Here is a 15,098-nt window from a genome sequence, read left to right as displayed (position 1 = left end):
AAATCGAAAAAAAAATTGTAAGCAAAAAACTATAAAAAAAAAATCCAAAAGAGTCAGAAATTTGTTAAATTTAAACAAAAATGTATTAAATCGTTTAAAGTATGCATTTTTATATTCTAATTTGATACTTGATTTTCAATCCATAACTATAAATAAAATTGCTTAAAAACCTAAAATAAGTTCTAGTTTTAATTTGTGTGGGAAATAGCTAGGGCTTGTAAAAACATTTTTGTATCCTATTTCATTTGCATCTTCATGCGGGCTTATCAAATAAAATTACAAATTAAGGAATTGTTTTTTTTTGTCAAAAACTTTTAAAGCAAAAACCAAAATGATATGTAAACACTTAAATGGCAATTAATTTCTATTGGTCAATATGACACCTAATAAAGTTGTTCGTTTAATAAAATGTTCACTTTAAATTTATTAGAAAGAAAAGCTTATGTCCAAGATCAATTTCATTTGGCCTTAATTGAGAGCTCAATTGTAATGCATCCCAATATCTAGTTGCTTTCAATAAAAAAAGGGTCAATCTTAAGAAATAGTAATAAAAAAAGGAAAACAAATTTATTCAATGGACTGACCATATCTTTATCTTTTTCACTGTCCAAAACCAATTTTGTATTTCAACGACTTTATTTTTTCAATTTGGTTATTGATTGTGTCTTATGACTTATGAACTAAAATAGAACAAAGTTATTTATATTCATTTGGATTTACGAATTAGAGAAAAATCGACCGGTCTTAGAATTGAATATCAAAATATTTAAAAACGATTTCAATTTTATTGAAACGCGGTTGAAAAGGATTTTCAAAAAAATAAAGCCATTATTTAAGTTTTTACCGTTATTATTAACAGAGTTTTTTCCGTCAACATGAGTGAGAGTAAGACTTTTTTAACTAATAAAGCTTGCAAAAGCGAATACCTAGATAACATTTCTTCATCAAAAAATCTGAATTGCAAGAAACTTCGAGTAATTTCGAGTTAAAACGACCCTTGCCAAAAAATCACAAAAATAGTGTTTTTGGGAGTTCAAAATTATAATATAATATTCCACTTTCTTTCAGGCGAGCATTTGAACATAGACACTTTTTAAAAAATCTCTTTTCTTATCTTAATAATGAATATTGAAAAATCCCCTTAAATTATTTAGCTATTAAGTTCTTTTAATTGTAACTAAGTATTAAACATTATCTTTCCAATTATAAACCTGTACTTGTTATAAGAGCAATCTTCTTTGTATAGATGTTAAATAAACTGAATAAAAATGAAAAAAAAAAAAAAAATCAATATCTCAAAAAATTTGCACGTAAGAGCCAGTCTAATGCCAGATTCAAAATAAGGCCATTAGAAAAGTATAATTTGGTTTCTATGGAAAAATATTCCGGGCCAATATTATACTATGATTTAAAAATGGTTTTTTTTTTGTTTATTTTTCAATTTTTCTACATATTTTTTTATACAAAAGTAAAGTTTTTCTACATAATCTTAAATAATAACTGCATTCCAAACTTTCCAAAGATTAAAATTTTTTTTCGTAACTTTTTTGATTGAAAAATAGGTTTTTTTTTGAAATTAAAAAATTAATTTTTTGCTCAAAAAACAGTTAAAATAGATATAAAACATAACATAGTAAATTTTAAGCAGGTTTTGTTAAAATCCAACAGTTTTCGTAAAAAATAAAAATAAAAAACCAAAAAATCGTATTTTTGCATTTTTCTCAATATTTTTGAGGTTATAAATAATAAAAAAAAGTTTGAGTAAAAGTTGTAAACATTCTAAAGTGTCGTTTTTTGAAGGATTTTTTGAAGGACAATATTAAAATTCATAAGGGGGATGAAATGATTTTTGATGAATTCTGTATTTAAAAGATAAAAGCAAAAAGTCGTTATTTTGATCTCACAAGAGAAAACTGTATATTTCCTCATAGACAATTAGATTTTGTAATACTTTGGATTTAAATATTTTCGATAACATAACGGTTTAAGCTATACGGAAAAAAGTGATATTTTATACAATTTACGATTTTGAATTACCGTAATTTCTAAACGATCATTTGGAGGAAGTAAAGTTTCCCAATATCAGGACTGTTTATAGGTACCGTCTAAAACAAAAATATTTCTGCTTTTTTCAAGTTTTTTACCCTAATTCCTGTTAAGTAACTCTATTGTCTAGTTTAAAAAGAAAGAGAGAGCTCCATTTCTCTTAGTGCGAATTTCTGCCCGAAAAATTTTCTTGGAACAAAAATCTGAGATCTGGCAAAAGCTTGCTATCGCTGTTTTTCGTTATTTGTTCTTGTCGCTAAACATAAATAAAATAAACCCCCGCATTGTGAGTGTCATGGCGGCGGCGGCGTGACTTTGTCTTGAGTTTTTATTTTTATTTATTGCGTTTAAGTGATCTAATGACAGAGAAAGCAGCAACTTTTGAAAGATATAAGATTTTTGTGCGAAGAAATTTTTTCGTGAACCGCATTGCTAAATTATAATTTAAATATTATTCAATTTATATGTTTTATTGCAAAAAGTTGACATCAAACAGTGAAATTAAAACAAAATTTTCAACATTTAATGTTTGTGTGGCATTTTTTTTTACAAAGGAACATCCCAATTTTTGCGCTTGTGGAATTTTTGCTGTTTTTTTTTTCAGTGTAAAGACTAAACCCAAAAATGGCATCGGTACAAAATCATTTTGGTCAGACATGAAAGATGAAACCTAATATAGTGGTATTGAAATACCATACTTATAAGAAAAAAAATTCTAAACTTGAGGAGCGGACGAACTTCAACTTTGCACTTGTAAAAAAGAAGAGAAGGAAACAAGGCTTCAAATGTTAGGAAAATTTGAACTTACTAACTCACTCACTGACCACTTTCCGCTATCGTACAAACTTACAAATCGACAGTGATGGCTGGTATTGGTGGTGGTGATTGTAACACACATAAAGAAACAAATAAATGAAATATGAAATTTTTCAATCCGGAGGTGTGGCAGCCGCCCATTTTTTGTGAATTATTTAAAAAGGTTATGGATCATCGTAATTTAAGTAAAATAAGAGTCCTCGATAACGATGTTCACATCGAATTAGGGTTGAAATCATTTGTTTGTTCCTCGAACAGAATTCATAAGAAAAGAGTGAAAAAGGATTTTCCTGTGAAATCATTCTGAGATAGAAATGTAGCTTCCCTACCTTCAGAGAATTTCTGTATCTTTGTGACTTGAATATTATCGTTGTTGGATGTGAAAAACAGATTTAACTTTGACTTAATTGAAAAACACTTACCCATCTAATTAATGTTCAAATAATGCAATAAATCTAGTTTCTTCTAATTCAAAATTCGATTCCGGGTGTAAGCTTTCAAATTTTGTTGAAATTCTGATGCGATGAGGATTTTGGTTTTTAGAAGTTTCCAGTTTGAAGCAGGAGAAACAGAGCTTCTTGACAGAAGTCCATTTGAGTTTAATGCATTGTTTTTGTGTATCGAAAGGACATTTCTTAAATTATTGTTTCTTTATGTTTGAAAACAATTTTTTTTTTTTATTTTCAGAAGCACAAATAAGATCTTTAATAAATTTTTTAAGTACTAAATTAAATTTCGATTTGAAAACTCAGATTTGACAAAAAAAGTTGCTGAAAAAAAAAATTGAATGAACAAAGTCGAAATGTTTACAGTAAATACAAAATTATTATTGTCCAACTGTCAACATGTCCAATTTGAGGTAGCATATAGCGGTGGCGGTGCCGCGGTAGTGTTGGCAGCAGTGTCAACGCGCAATGAACCACAATATCTATTATATCCGACGCCATAGAGGCGACAACTCAATTTAATGCCTGAAATCGTGTATCGAATCTCCCATATCGATAGTATAAGACCTGCGGTTAGTCCAATATTCCATATATGCTGGCACTGCAACAACAACGCGACGCCACTTTGCCACTACACAACCTTGTTATAAATGTGGCAACAAATTGCTCTAGAATCTAACAGCAAATCCATGGTCTCTTTATACTATACCATCTCACGACAGCTATTAAGCTACTGAATTGGTGGCTCTATATAGCAGTTTGGCTCTAAAGCAATAATTTTCCATATTAATGTATAATAGTTTCTGCGCCTCAAAATCACTTTGAAACAAATTAATGACTGTAATCTTCGGGGAAATTCCACCGAAACTGATCCACCACAATGTTTCTATATTGCTGCTGCTGCTGTTGCTTCCACATGTTGCTAAGACTTTGGATTTATTTAAGATAAAAAAACAGAAAAATTAGGAAAATCTATGGTGACACTTCAATGGCTTCCACTGAACGCTATCATTTGATACTAAAAGACGGGGTGACACTCATTTTATACGTGACAGCAAAAGAGAGACTCCAAACGTCATACCGCATATGAAGCCGCCACAGGCCGCGTACTGCACCGCATATACAAAATAATGTGTATACAAGAATGTACAGGGTACAGCACATGCATTGGCAATCGGTTTGCCACAAATTGTCAAATCTATTCGGGAGGGCTTATGATCTCTCTCTATAGGTGAAGTCGTAGTCGGAGTCTTATGGCGTGGCGGTACTAGTGTTTCGTTTCCCAAGATTATTTGTTGTTACACTTTCATCCCGCATATAACTCACAAGTAGGTACTAGATGTTCATAACGGTCTTTTGCTTTTTCTCCTCGACTGATCCAGATGGCGAAGCTGTATGTTGTTGATCGGTTGCTGTCATGAACAACTAGTACCGACCATAGATCGAGTTTCTAAGTTAGTTCCAGCTTTAGCCTCAGCCTCAGACCGAACCATTCCCAACTGCGGGTGTCTTCTAATATGTCAAAGCCGATGCTGATGACGATAATGATAATGATGATGGTGTTGGCGGTTTTCGTGATCTCTTCGTGTTACACATTGATCAATGCGCCACCTTTGGCGGGAATTTCTATCCATACATACTCATTGTGAACTATAAGAATGATCGTCAAGTACGTTCGCAAAGACCGGACCGATTCTCTTGACTAGAATAGAGATCATTTGCTTCTAGGGCAATAGAATGCAAAAAAAAAAGAATAGAACCGGCGGCGGCATGGATTTCAACTCACCACATTTCAATCAAATAATCGTTGTCGGAAATGTCATTTGTTGTGTATGAGTTGTGTTGTGTCATCTAGAACCATAATGCAGGCGGGATTAACCATCTCCCGAGGAAGATGTTTCCATCATCGAAAGGTAAAGTAATTGAATGAGATCGATGCACATTATCGTTAAAGTATCTTGTTACTAAGAATACTATATGCACAAATAATTATAATTACAAAGTATAATTTGAGGGTTTTTCTTTGGGGGGGAATTCAGCATTTTTTTTTAAGCAGATGTTAAGTCAATGTTTGTTTTGGTAAACATTTGTAATGTATATCGCCATTCGAGTGCACAATCGAATTATGAACAATTTTGATTGTGGTCTCTGATAAAAGCAAACAATTGTTGATTGATCAGATCTGCAAAACTACTGATGCTTGAAATTAAAGATACACCTGGACATGTGTGTTAAGCGAAGAAAATTGTGTGTTTAGTTTCACTTTAGCACTGAATGCATTGAATGTAGTTCTTCCCTCCCTGAATGAAAAAAAAAAATAAAACACATAACCTTCTTCGCTAGCAATATGCAGATACGTACTCTATTCAAAGTTTGACATTTAGATATTTGTAGTAGACTAGATATGACAACTTGAAATGGATATTTAAGTCACGTTTTTATAAACCCCGCAAATCGAAACGAATGACATTTCAGATCGTTTAATTCTTTTAGCAGATTTATACGGTTGACAACTTCTCATAATTTAGTTTTTTTCTTATTGCTTACAATAATTTTAAATTTCTTTACTCGAATGCAAATATAACTAGAAGTATATTTGTCATTGGATAAAAAGTGACAAGTGCAAATAACTCTCAATGTTGTCATTATGCTAGCATCGTTTAAGTATTTTTCATCAACTTGCAATATGCAAATTCAAATACAAAAAAAATGATCTTGATTCTACTTTTGTGGACGATATTACATAGTTCTATTTTTTATAGCAGTTTGTCAGCATTTAAGATATTATAAATGCATAACATTAATGAATTAATTTTATCAATAACTCTCACAGTTTTAAGACGTAAAATATGGTCAATCGTGTCATATTTACGTATTCAAAGTTATTTTAATGATTTCTGGTATAATAGACATTAATTTGATCTTTTTAACGATCAGTACAGCTGCTACTTGTAGAGTAATCTTAAACATCAGAACTTACGCCAAATCTTTTAGTACCGTCTGCTTTTTAATTTAAATGTTTACAATAATGATCAAATGAGCACGAGTGCCGAGTCCAACTTTGCTAAAAATGTCAAAAAACTTCCCAGCTTTTGTTGAGTATATGTACAGTAGATTTAAGTTCAGCTTCTTTGAACTCATTTTTGGCAAAAATGGTAAAAAATGTGCATTCAAGTCTATAAGTTTTTGTAAAAATTGGTTGGTACGTAAACTACTTTTAAGTAAGTTTTGTTTGAAAAATAAAAATAAAAATTATATAATGTTTTGGTAGGTACTTAAAAAAAAAATTAAGGGCCAATTTATTGAGCCTCCATTAAATATTGTCGTTTTAGTTAAAAGCGTTATTAAACTATTTACGCCATTAAGGAGACTCCATTAAATATTCATTTTATTCACTCTTCTTTAGTTAAATTCTTTGTTGTCAATGAAAACTTTAAATTTAAAACTCTGTTAAAAAAATCCCAAGGATTTTTTATTTATTTTGAAAATAGATCTGTCAGAATCTAATAATTTTTTAAATAAAAGAGATTTGATTTTTTTTCGTGTTTAAATTGATGAAGAAGCGCTTATAATAGAAATGTAGATACATTTCAGAGTGATATATAATATATAAATGTTCATCAGTTCTCTAAAATTAAATATGCGTTACATGCTATCGTAAAGTAAAACAACGAGTTAAGGAATGTTTTAAATAATAGCCGGAAAAGCCAGGCGAAAAGTAATTGCAACAGTCGATCACATCACCAATGCAATTTATGATAAAGACTGGCCATAAGATGAAAATATTATGCAGCACAGCAACGGCAACCGTGTTTTTTTTTAGTTGGAGTAGTTGTTCTAGTAGATGTGACAATTGACAATGGCCCACGTAACGTTAGCTGTAGCATACAAAAGGGATACACCCACAAAATTGGCAATAGAAATTCGCATTGATACAAATGCGTAAAAGCCTTATTTAATGAGCAGTTGACCATTTCACATCATAAATTTTAAACACATGTTAGGCCTATAAAATTAAATTAGTCTTGAGCTTTATCTACTCCACACCAATTCAAATAATTCCAAACCAACGATGGTTTGGTTTAACAAAATTAAGCCATCGTTTGGGTTCAAGCGAATTTTCTTCATCCTCATCACATATAAATCCAATAAATATCCAAGACAATTATCTATATTTCATGCTTTTTGAAATGATTGATATCTTAATTGACGCAAAAATTTTCAAATAAATAATGAAACAATAAACAAAATGACAGTTAAAGCTAATGGAGAGTGAATAAATAGATATCCTCTTTTAAACTCTCATTAGCTTTAAATATCCTTCTTAAAAGGTCGAATTTGGTGTTTTACTTAAAAGCCCCTTTAAATTTAATGCTCTGTTAGTTAAAAATGGCAAACTTCAAAAAAATCCTTAAATGAGACTGAATTAAACGAATTTAGTTTTTAAATTTAAAATTCCCTTTTTTAATGGTGATTTAAGTTTAATGGAGGCTCAATAAATTGGCCCTCAAAAGGTCGAATTTGGCTTTTTAACTAAAAAAACTTTTAAATTTAATGCTCAATTAGTTAATGATGTCAAACTTCAAAAAAATTCTTAACAGAGACTGAATTAAACGAATTTTGTTTTTAATTTTAAAATTCCCTTTTTTAATGGCGATTTAAGTTTAATGGAGAGTCAATAAATTGGGCCTAAATGAGTAAAGCTATGATTACACGGTCAACGAAATTGGTCAACGCGTTGACTCTCTGACGCAAAAATGACGTCACAATCTGTCCCAAGAGTGTCACGTCGTGTGATCGTCAACGAAAACTGCTGTCATTGCGTTGACGGGTACGATGACAATCGCGTTGGCACACATTTTTGGGTCAATGCATTGACTATTTTCGATGGACGTATAATCCCTCTGGGACGCGTTGACAGGGTTTTAGGACTGGGTGTCATCGCAATGACCCTGTCCCAGCGTTGACGGGGCAGAATTTAATACGGTGTCATCGTTTCAGATTGACACTGTTTTTTGTATAGAAATGTGATGAAAGTTGGATTGGGAACATTTTTTGTACGGCGATTTGTATGTTTTATGACCATATCCATTAACATTGGATGCGGCGGCGTTGTTCCCATGCTATAAGCGTTTGAAGGTGGCTAAGTTGATATTTTTTCGATTTTTAAAAAATCAAATGTCGAAACTTTTTGAAGTGAAAACTTCTTTAGTATCGTAGTGATTTGAAACAAGATGAAACGAAAACGCGACAAGACTTCAACTTGTTATAACTTTTTTGTTTTAATATAGATAGATGAATGAAATTTGTACTGTAGATAGGTAATTAAATAAATTATAATTTTAATTTCATATTCAAAATTCGGAGATAACGGTAAAAAGATGTTCTTTTCCAACACACGTTATATCTTTTGATCTAGTGCACATACAAATTTGATTTAACTTTAATACGCATGCTGATAACATAACCTTTTATTTGATATATCACACATAACGTTACGTGCTCTACAAGTTACACAATCTTAAAATGAAAAAAATTAAAAATACCTCAAAACACCTGTGGAGATCTGTTAGCGATGGCCAGCTACCAGTGTAGGAAGTACCATAATCTCAGTCTGGAAATTCGACATGGTTGACTTTAAAAAATTCTAACTTCTCTTGTAGACATCTTTGAAATAACATTTATTCATCATTATACAAGGTGAAACAATAAGCTTTCACATTGTATAAAATTTGTATAGGTTGTCAAACAAAAAAATTGATTTAATAGCATGAGAACATAAAAATAAATGTTTTTTTTTGCCTTTTGGATGAAATTTCATCGAGTTTAAAAAATTCTAGCTCTTTTTTTAGATGTCTCATCATCTCATCTCATCTCATCATCTCACTTGATCGATATATATATTTTCAGCTATGACAATAAGCTTTCAGATGGTGTAAAATTTTTTATAGGTTGTTAGGTAAGAAATGCATTTAATAGCGTGAGATGATAAAATTACGTGTTTTTTCGCTTTTTTTTATGGAAATTGATCGAGTTCAAAAAATTCTAGCTCTTTTTGTAGATGTCTCATAGACCTGATCCATATATATATTTTGAGCTAAGACAACAAGCTTTCAGATGATATAAAATTTATATAGGTTGTCATATAAAAAACATGGATTTGAAGGTAATAGAATAAAAATAGGTAGATTTTTTCTATTTAATTTTTTTTTTTGCAAGAAAAATGATTTTTTAAGGTTTCACTTCTACCACGTGTTAATTGCACACATGATTTTTTGTTTTTATTTTTTTTTTTTTCTAATTTTTTCGACAAAACTTTAGTAATTTTACAATTATATTCGTTCAACAATCTTATCAGAATTCATTTAAGACTTTTATCTTGAAAGTGCATTGCGTATATCTCGAAATATTTACATTTAAATGGAACCATGTCGAAACAAATTTCCGTTTAATTTTTCTATGATAGCTTTTTCCAAATCTCATTTTCTCCGATTTTTTTTTTACAAAATATTTTTGGAAAATTTTAATTTTTGTTTTGTGTCAAACCGTGTGATCAACAAAGTTTTGCGAGTCAACGCGCTGACACTGCTAAGTAAACGTCACGTTGACACACCTGCGCGTCAACCATTGAATAAGAAGAACAGGAAGGGGTGTTTATCCAAATAAGTGAAGCCGCTTTTTATTAGTGTGAGTTGTACAGATGCACATTGCACATGTATTGGTAAAGGGTCGGAGTGCAGATACATATATTGTTCACTCAAGGGGCGCTAACAGAAATGTAACTGGTCTCGTGAGAGACTTCCGTTTAAATGCTATTTTTCATCATAATTATATACGAATTTTAAACTGTTTTTTTTTTCTAAGGGCCAATTTTTCAATAGTCAGATAAACCTCAGTTAGAGCTTATTCTTATGTAGGTATAAAAGTTTTTTTATATTGACATTTATTCTTCTGATAGTCTAACTGACGATTGAAAAATCAGGGCCAAACTGAAAACAGACTGAAAATTGTTAATTGTTAAAATCATCAAGAGTAGCTGAAACATTGGCGGTCAATGATTGCATCGCCTTGTCATCACCAATAAGAGTGAGTTCGCCCCTGGAAAACGAGCTCGAAATTTGACAGATTATATAAAATTTTTGACAGTTTATATAAATTTGTTTTTTTTTTTTTTTTAAATTTTTTTGTGGCTTCACTCGCCAACTCTATAGGTGTGATATACACCCCTTCCTGTACTTCTTATTCAATAGCGTCAACGTAATTTAGGACAACATTGATGCATACGCATAGTGTCAATCGTGTGATAGTCAATGTTTTATGCATTGACATTGTAAACGTTGACGGTGAGATGACAGAGAGAATGTGGATTTTTTCTTGGTGTCAGAGCGTCAACGCGTTGACCGTGTAATCATAGCTTAATACATGATACATCCAGATGGAGGATGGCTAGAAACGCACGTCCACTATTCTATAAAACGTTTAAACGTTCCTACTCATAAATGAGTAATGCTGCGCAAACGTAAACGGAAATCCCAATTTGCTTTAATTAAGTTTTGAAAGCCATATTTTTCTCTAATATAGTCAATGCATTTGTAGTATCTGATGGTGACGTAGATGAGCTCACAAACGGGTGCTAAGAAGACAATAACTTGTGGTTCTTGTGGTTAGTAATAAACCTATCAATTTTAGAATGCGTAGTCAAAAATACCTTAGACAAAATAACGATATCATTAGAATTCCGAAACTGTATAGCAATTTTCTTTTCAAGGTCTTGCTGCAAATAAAAATTGTATATCTACGTGCCTAACTGAATGTAAAAGAATTGTTATAGTGACTACTTTTTCATAGTTAAACTTAGCATTTTTTTTAGTATTGAAGAATTTTATTTTTTTTACAAATTAAACTTCGATACAAAAATGAAGTTATTTCTTACAAAAAATGAACTTGTATCCGAGCACTCAAATGCAAGAAGCAGTTCAACAACTGATCGACTAGGAATTTGATTAAATTAGTTCACAGGGGGTTTTTTTTCTGATAGCACATATACGGGCAAAAAGCCAGCATCTAATTTTTTGGGATGCCAATGCTAAAAGAAATCTTTTAAGTACATATTTTATATACGAAAGAGACGCCTTTGATCAAATTAAGTGACCCAGTTGACTGAGGTGTTGAAAAGTTCAACGACGCCGACGCTTAGTGCAGAGAGTATTTTTATAAGAATTTATTTTGATTTTGTATTTTAAGTTTTTCGCTGTCTGGTTAGAAAAACAAACAAACAAAAAACACGTTGACGTTGATCGTTAGCAATGAATGAAAAAGTACTCATTTATTCTAGGGCAAACTTAAAAAAAAAAAAAATAAGAATTTATTTTAATGTCAAAGAACTAAAACAAAAACAGCATGATCATAACATGTGATCAAATACACTCGCTTTTTAAAAGCACAATCACAACTATTTCTGTGGTTGTACTATGGAGTAAAGAATTTGTTATTGCCTAAAGGAGCGTATGCCTAAATTTACCACATACAAAATAGATTTAACTGTTTTTCTTATACAATATGGTTTAAATTAAACGAAGCGATTGATTTAATTAAAAAAAATAGATAAATTGCACTACTTTGTTACACAAACTAGCTCTCAGAATTCATGTTAATAAAATACGTACAACATGAAACTGAGCCCCAAAACAGGTATGCTATTTAATGTGTTTTAATAAGATGCATTTACAAAAAAAAAAAAAAAAATCAAAATCATTACAGTCGCTGAAAAACAACTTGAACTTAAATTAATCGTTTCAGATTTAAAAAATACGGTTCTATGGCAGTCTCCGTTAATAATGATTTTCGAAAAAAAAAAAAAAAAAATCACCAAAAGCTAGAGATACATATGTAGAGTCATTTGGGATAAGATTGCGCAGTGGGTAAGAGCGCGCACTGCTTATTTCTCGAGTTGTGTCCAAAAAAAAATTAAAAAGAAAAATGAGGAAATCAGCGCTTAGTAAGGCGTCAATAAATGACGATCTTCGCGAGTGTGTTTCCAGCTCCATTTTATTTTAAAAGAGGGTTGAAAAAACCGGCTAAAAACAAAAAAATAAATTTGTGGTGGAAAAGTGTGTGGCTTTGGCGTGGCAGCATTAGATTCCGAGAGTAGAGTTATATTTGATTTTAGTCAAAAATTTGTTAAACTTTGTTTTATTTTATTATACATTTAATAAATAAAAAAAAAAGTACCTTTGTGGGTAAAATCGCGCAGTCCTTTTGTGTTTAAGAGCGCGCACTTCTCCCCATATTAAACTTTTCTTTTTTTAATCTGATTTACAGTACAGCGAATTTTTAAACTTGAATCTTGAGAAACGACGGCTGTTATTCATGAATTCCAAAAAAGAAAGGCTCTGATTTAATTAGACACATTTTTTGTTTGTTTTGTTTTATACATAAATAAAGTTAAGTTTTTGTATTTGAACTTAATTTGTTTTTTCTTTAATATTTTCATTCATTTTAGAGAAAACTTGGATCTTTTGAAATAACGTTTTGTTTAACTTAGTATTACATTATGTTTTTAGAAATTTAGTAGCAGTAAACTTTAAAGATTACTATTAAAATTATGTGCGCGCTCTTACCCAAGAGTTTGCGCGATCTTATCGTGAATTATTCGCAAGAGCGCGCACTTTGACTTCTTATGGTTTTTGTTTGGAATCATATGAAATATTTAAACTAAAAAACTTTTTTTTAGTGTTTTCTTGTTCCCAAAATATAGGTTTATCAAATGTAAAAAACTTTATGCTGATATCTCTTACAGAATCTTCACAATTTTGCCTTAAAGTGAAAAGTGCGCGCACTTACCCCAACCGACTCTAGATAAAAACTATCACTTGAACAAAATTGAACAAAATCTTTGAAGCAGTTTTCTAGAAAATTAAACTTTTCCCAAATTGGCATATGACAGAGTAACATTAGTTTTGGTCCACATGACCAAAAATATCCCGATGAAAGGTGATTTCACATTTATCTCGTAAAAAAATCATGTCATCTTGGACATAATTTTGTTCAATGTAATCTAATAAGTCTTAGTAAATAAATTCACTTCTTGTGAAAAAAGCTTAAAATTTGTAGTATTTTGAAATGCATTTTTCTTAAAAGTAATTGGGAATAGGTACCTATACTAATATACAATTTTTTACAAAAATAGATGAAAAAAGAATAATAGTTACATAACTAAGTTTCTTACTACATATTTCTACTAACTCTATAAGCAGGTTAAGCATCGTATAGGCTTCTGTGTAAAACAATCTATGTATATTAATCAAAATCAACATTACGATGATGGTCTATCCAATAGTTATAAACTTTTAATCTTCTCTAGCGGATAGCGAATAGTCTCGATTTTTTATCTTTTTTTTTTGGCTTTTATGAAATATTTTTGTTGATCTCACCTTCTGTACAAAATAAAACGAATTTATTATCTACTCTAAACTTTTCAAAATTATTCAAAAATTTTGTTTAAATCAAATCGTTCAATCTAGGACTATAAAGTCTAAATTTTCATTTTTTATTATTTTTTTGTCTTTTCATAATTTTTATACAATAACATTTCTTTAACGAAAACAATAATTTAGTTACCGTGATGGTTTGAGAGACGATAAAGCTTTTTTGTTGTTCAAAAATCATTTCTTTAATTTTCTACGTGATAGAAATTCGTTCCAAAAATGTTAGACTGGTGCTTGTTGGTATGGACATGGAGCGTTTGGAATATTCAAAAAAGTGAGATTGAAGCCTTAATCCTTGAAAGAATACCTAAGAAACAGTAATTTGTAACAAATTACTTAAAACGCAATGCAAAAGTAAGTACCTGATAATTATATAATAACCTATATATGTATGTAAATATTCAAGAAATTAATTATTTAACCAATTTTAGAGTTTGAATGAGTACATTATGTACACCGATTAAAACTCAGCAATGAATTGGATCTTGTATAGGTCCATGTACCTATGTACCTACCTTTAAAATACTGATCTGATTTGCAAGGAAAATCCATACAATGCATTCATACAGTTGCCTGTTATGTTCTGCCTATCCTACGGTACATGAATTTCTATGCATTTATGTTGAATTTCTGTTTTATTATGTGGCCACTGATAACTTTAACTTTTCTTTTTTCACTATAAAAAGCTTATTGCAAAAGTTCATCACCACACGTATGCTTTTTGATTGTGAAAAAATAACGGGGATGTAGCTCAGATGGTAGAGCGCTCGCTTAGCATGTGAGAGGTACGGGGATCGATGCCCCGCATCTCCAAGGTAGTTTTTTTTTTTCTTTTGCACTAGATTTTGTATTAAAAATCTCTTTTAGTTATTTATGCGTTTTTAATCAACAAAGCTAAGAGAAGAGTTATTTGTTTGACTGATATGTGTTCATCATAGATGTAAATTAGTCAAGTATTTACATCAATTAATCAGCGACGGGAAGAAATTTTATAAATTGAAAAAAATAAAATGCACGACTGGGTCGCACGAACTTGCTCTTAGAGTTAAAGTTGCTTAAATTTTTAAGACTTTGTATAGAAATTTGGAAAAAAAATAAAATTCGTTTTTTAAAAAAATAAAATAAAATCTAAAATTAAATTGCCCTCCAAAACAAGTATGCAGTTTTGATTGATACATTAACATGCATTTTTAGAAAAAAAAATTTCAAAATCGTTAGAGCCGTTTTTAAAAAAACTAATTTTTTATAAATAATTTTTTGGAAAAAAAGTTTTAAAATAAAATTGGTATGCCATTTTGTAGAA

General features: G+C 30.5%; 1 long non-coding RNA gene and 1 other non-coding gene across 2 annotated transcripts in view; one reads left to right on the top strand and one right to left on the bottom strand.

The window, feature by feature from the left end:
- LOC129916955 (uncharacterized) overlaps positions 1-3,606 on the bottom strand; it is a 90,615-nt gene extending 87,009 nt beyond the window's left edge. Inside the window, exon 1 of the long non-coding RNA XR_008772569.1 lies at positions 3,285-3,606. This is a non-coding gene — a long non-coding RNA (uncharacterized LOC129916955). The remainder of the gene's footprint in view (positions 1-3,284) is intronic.
- Positions 3,607-14,535: 10,929 nt separating this feature from the next.
- Positions 14,536-14,608, top strand: Trnaa-agc (transfer RNA alanine (anticodon AGC)). The gene has a single exon. It is a non-coding gene; the product is annotated as a tRNA-Ala (tRNA).
- Positions 14,609-15,098: the final 490 nt, after the last annotated feature.

This window comes from Episyrphus balteatus, chromosome 3, assembly GCF_945859705.1.
Source record: "Episyrphus balteatus chromosome 3, idEpiBalt1.1, whole genome shotgun sequence".
Lineage (NCBI taxonomy): Eukaryota > Metazoa > Arthropoda > Insecta > Diptera > Syrphidae > Episyrphus > Episyrphus balteatus.
The sequence above is the reverse complement of the archived record's forward strand: the minus strand, read 5'-3'. Positions and strand labels throughout refer to the sequence as shown.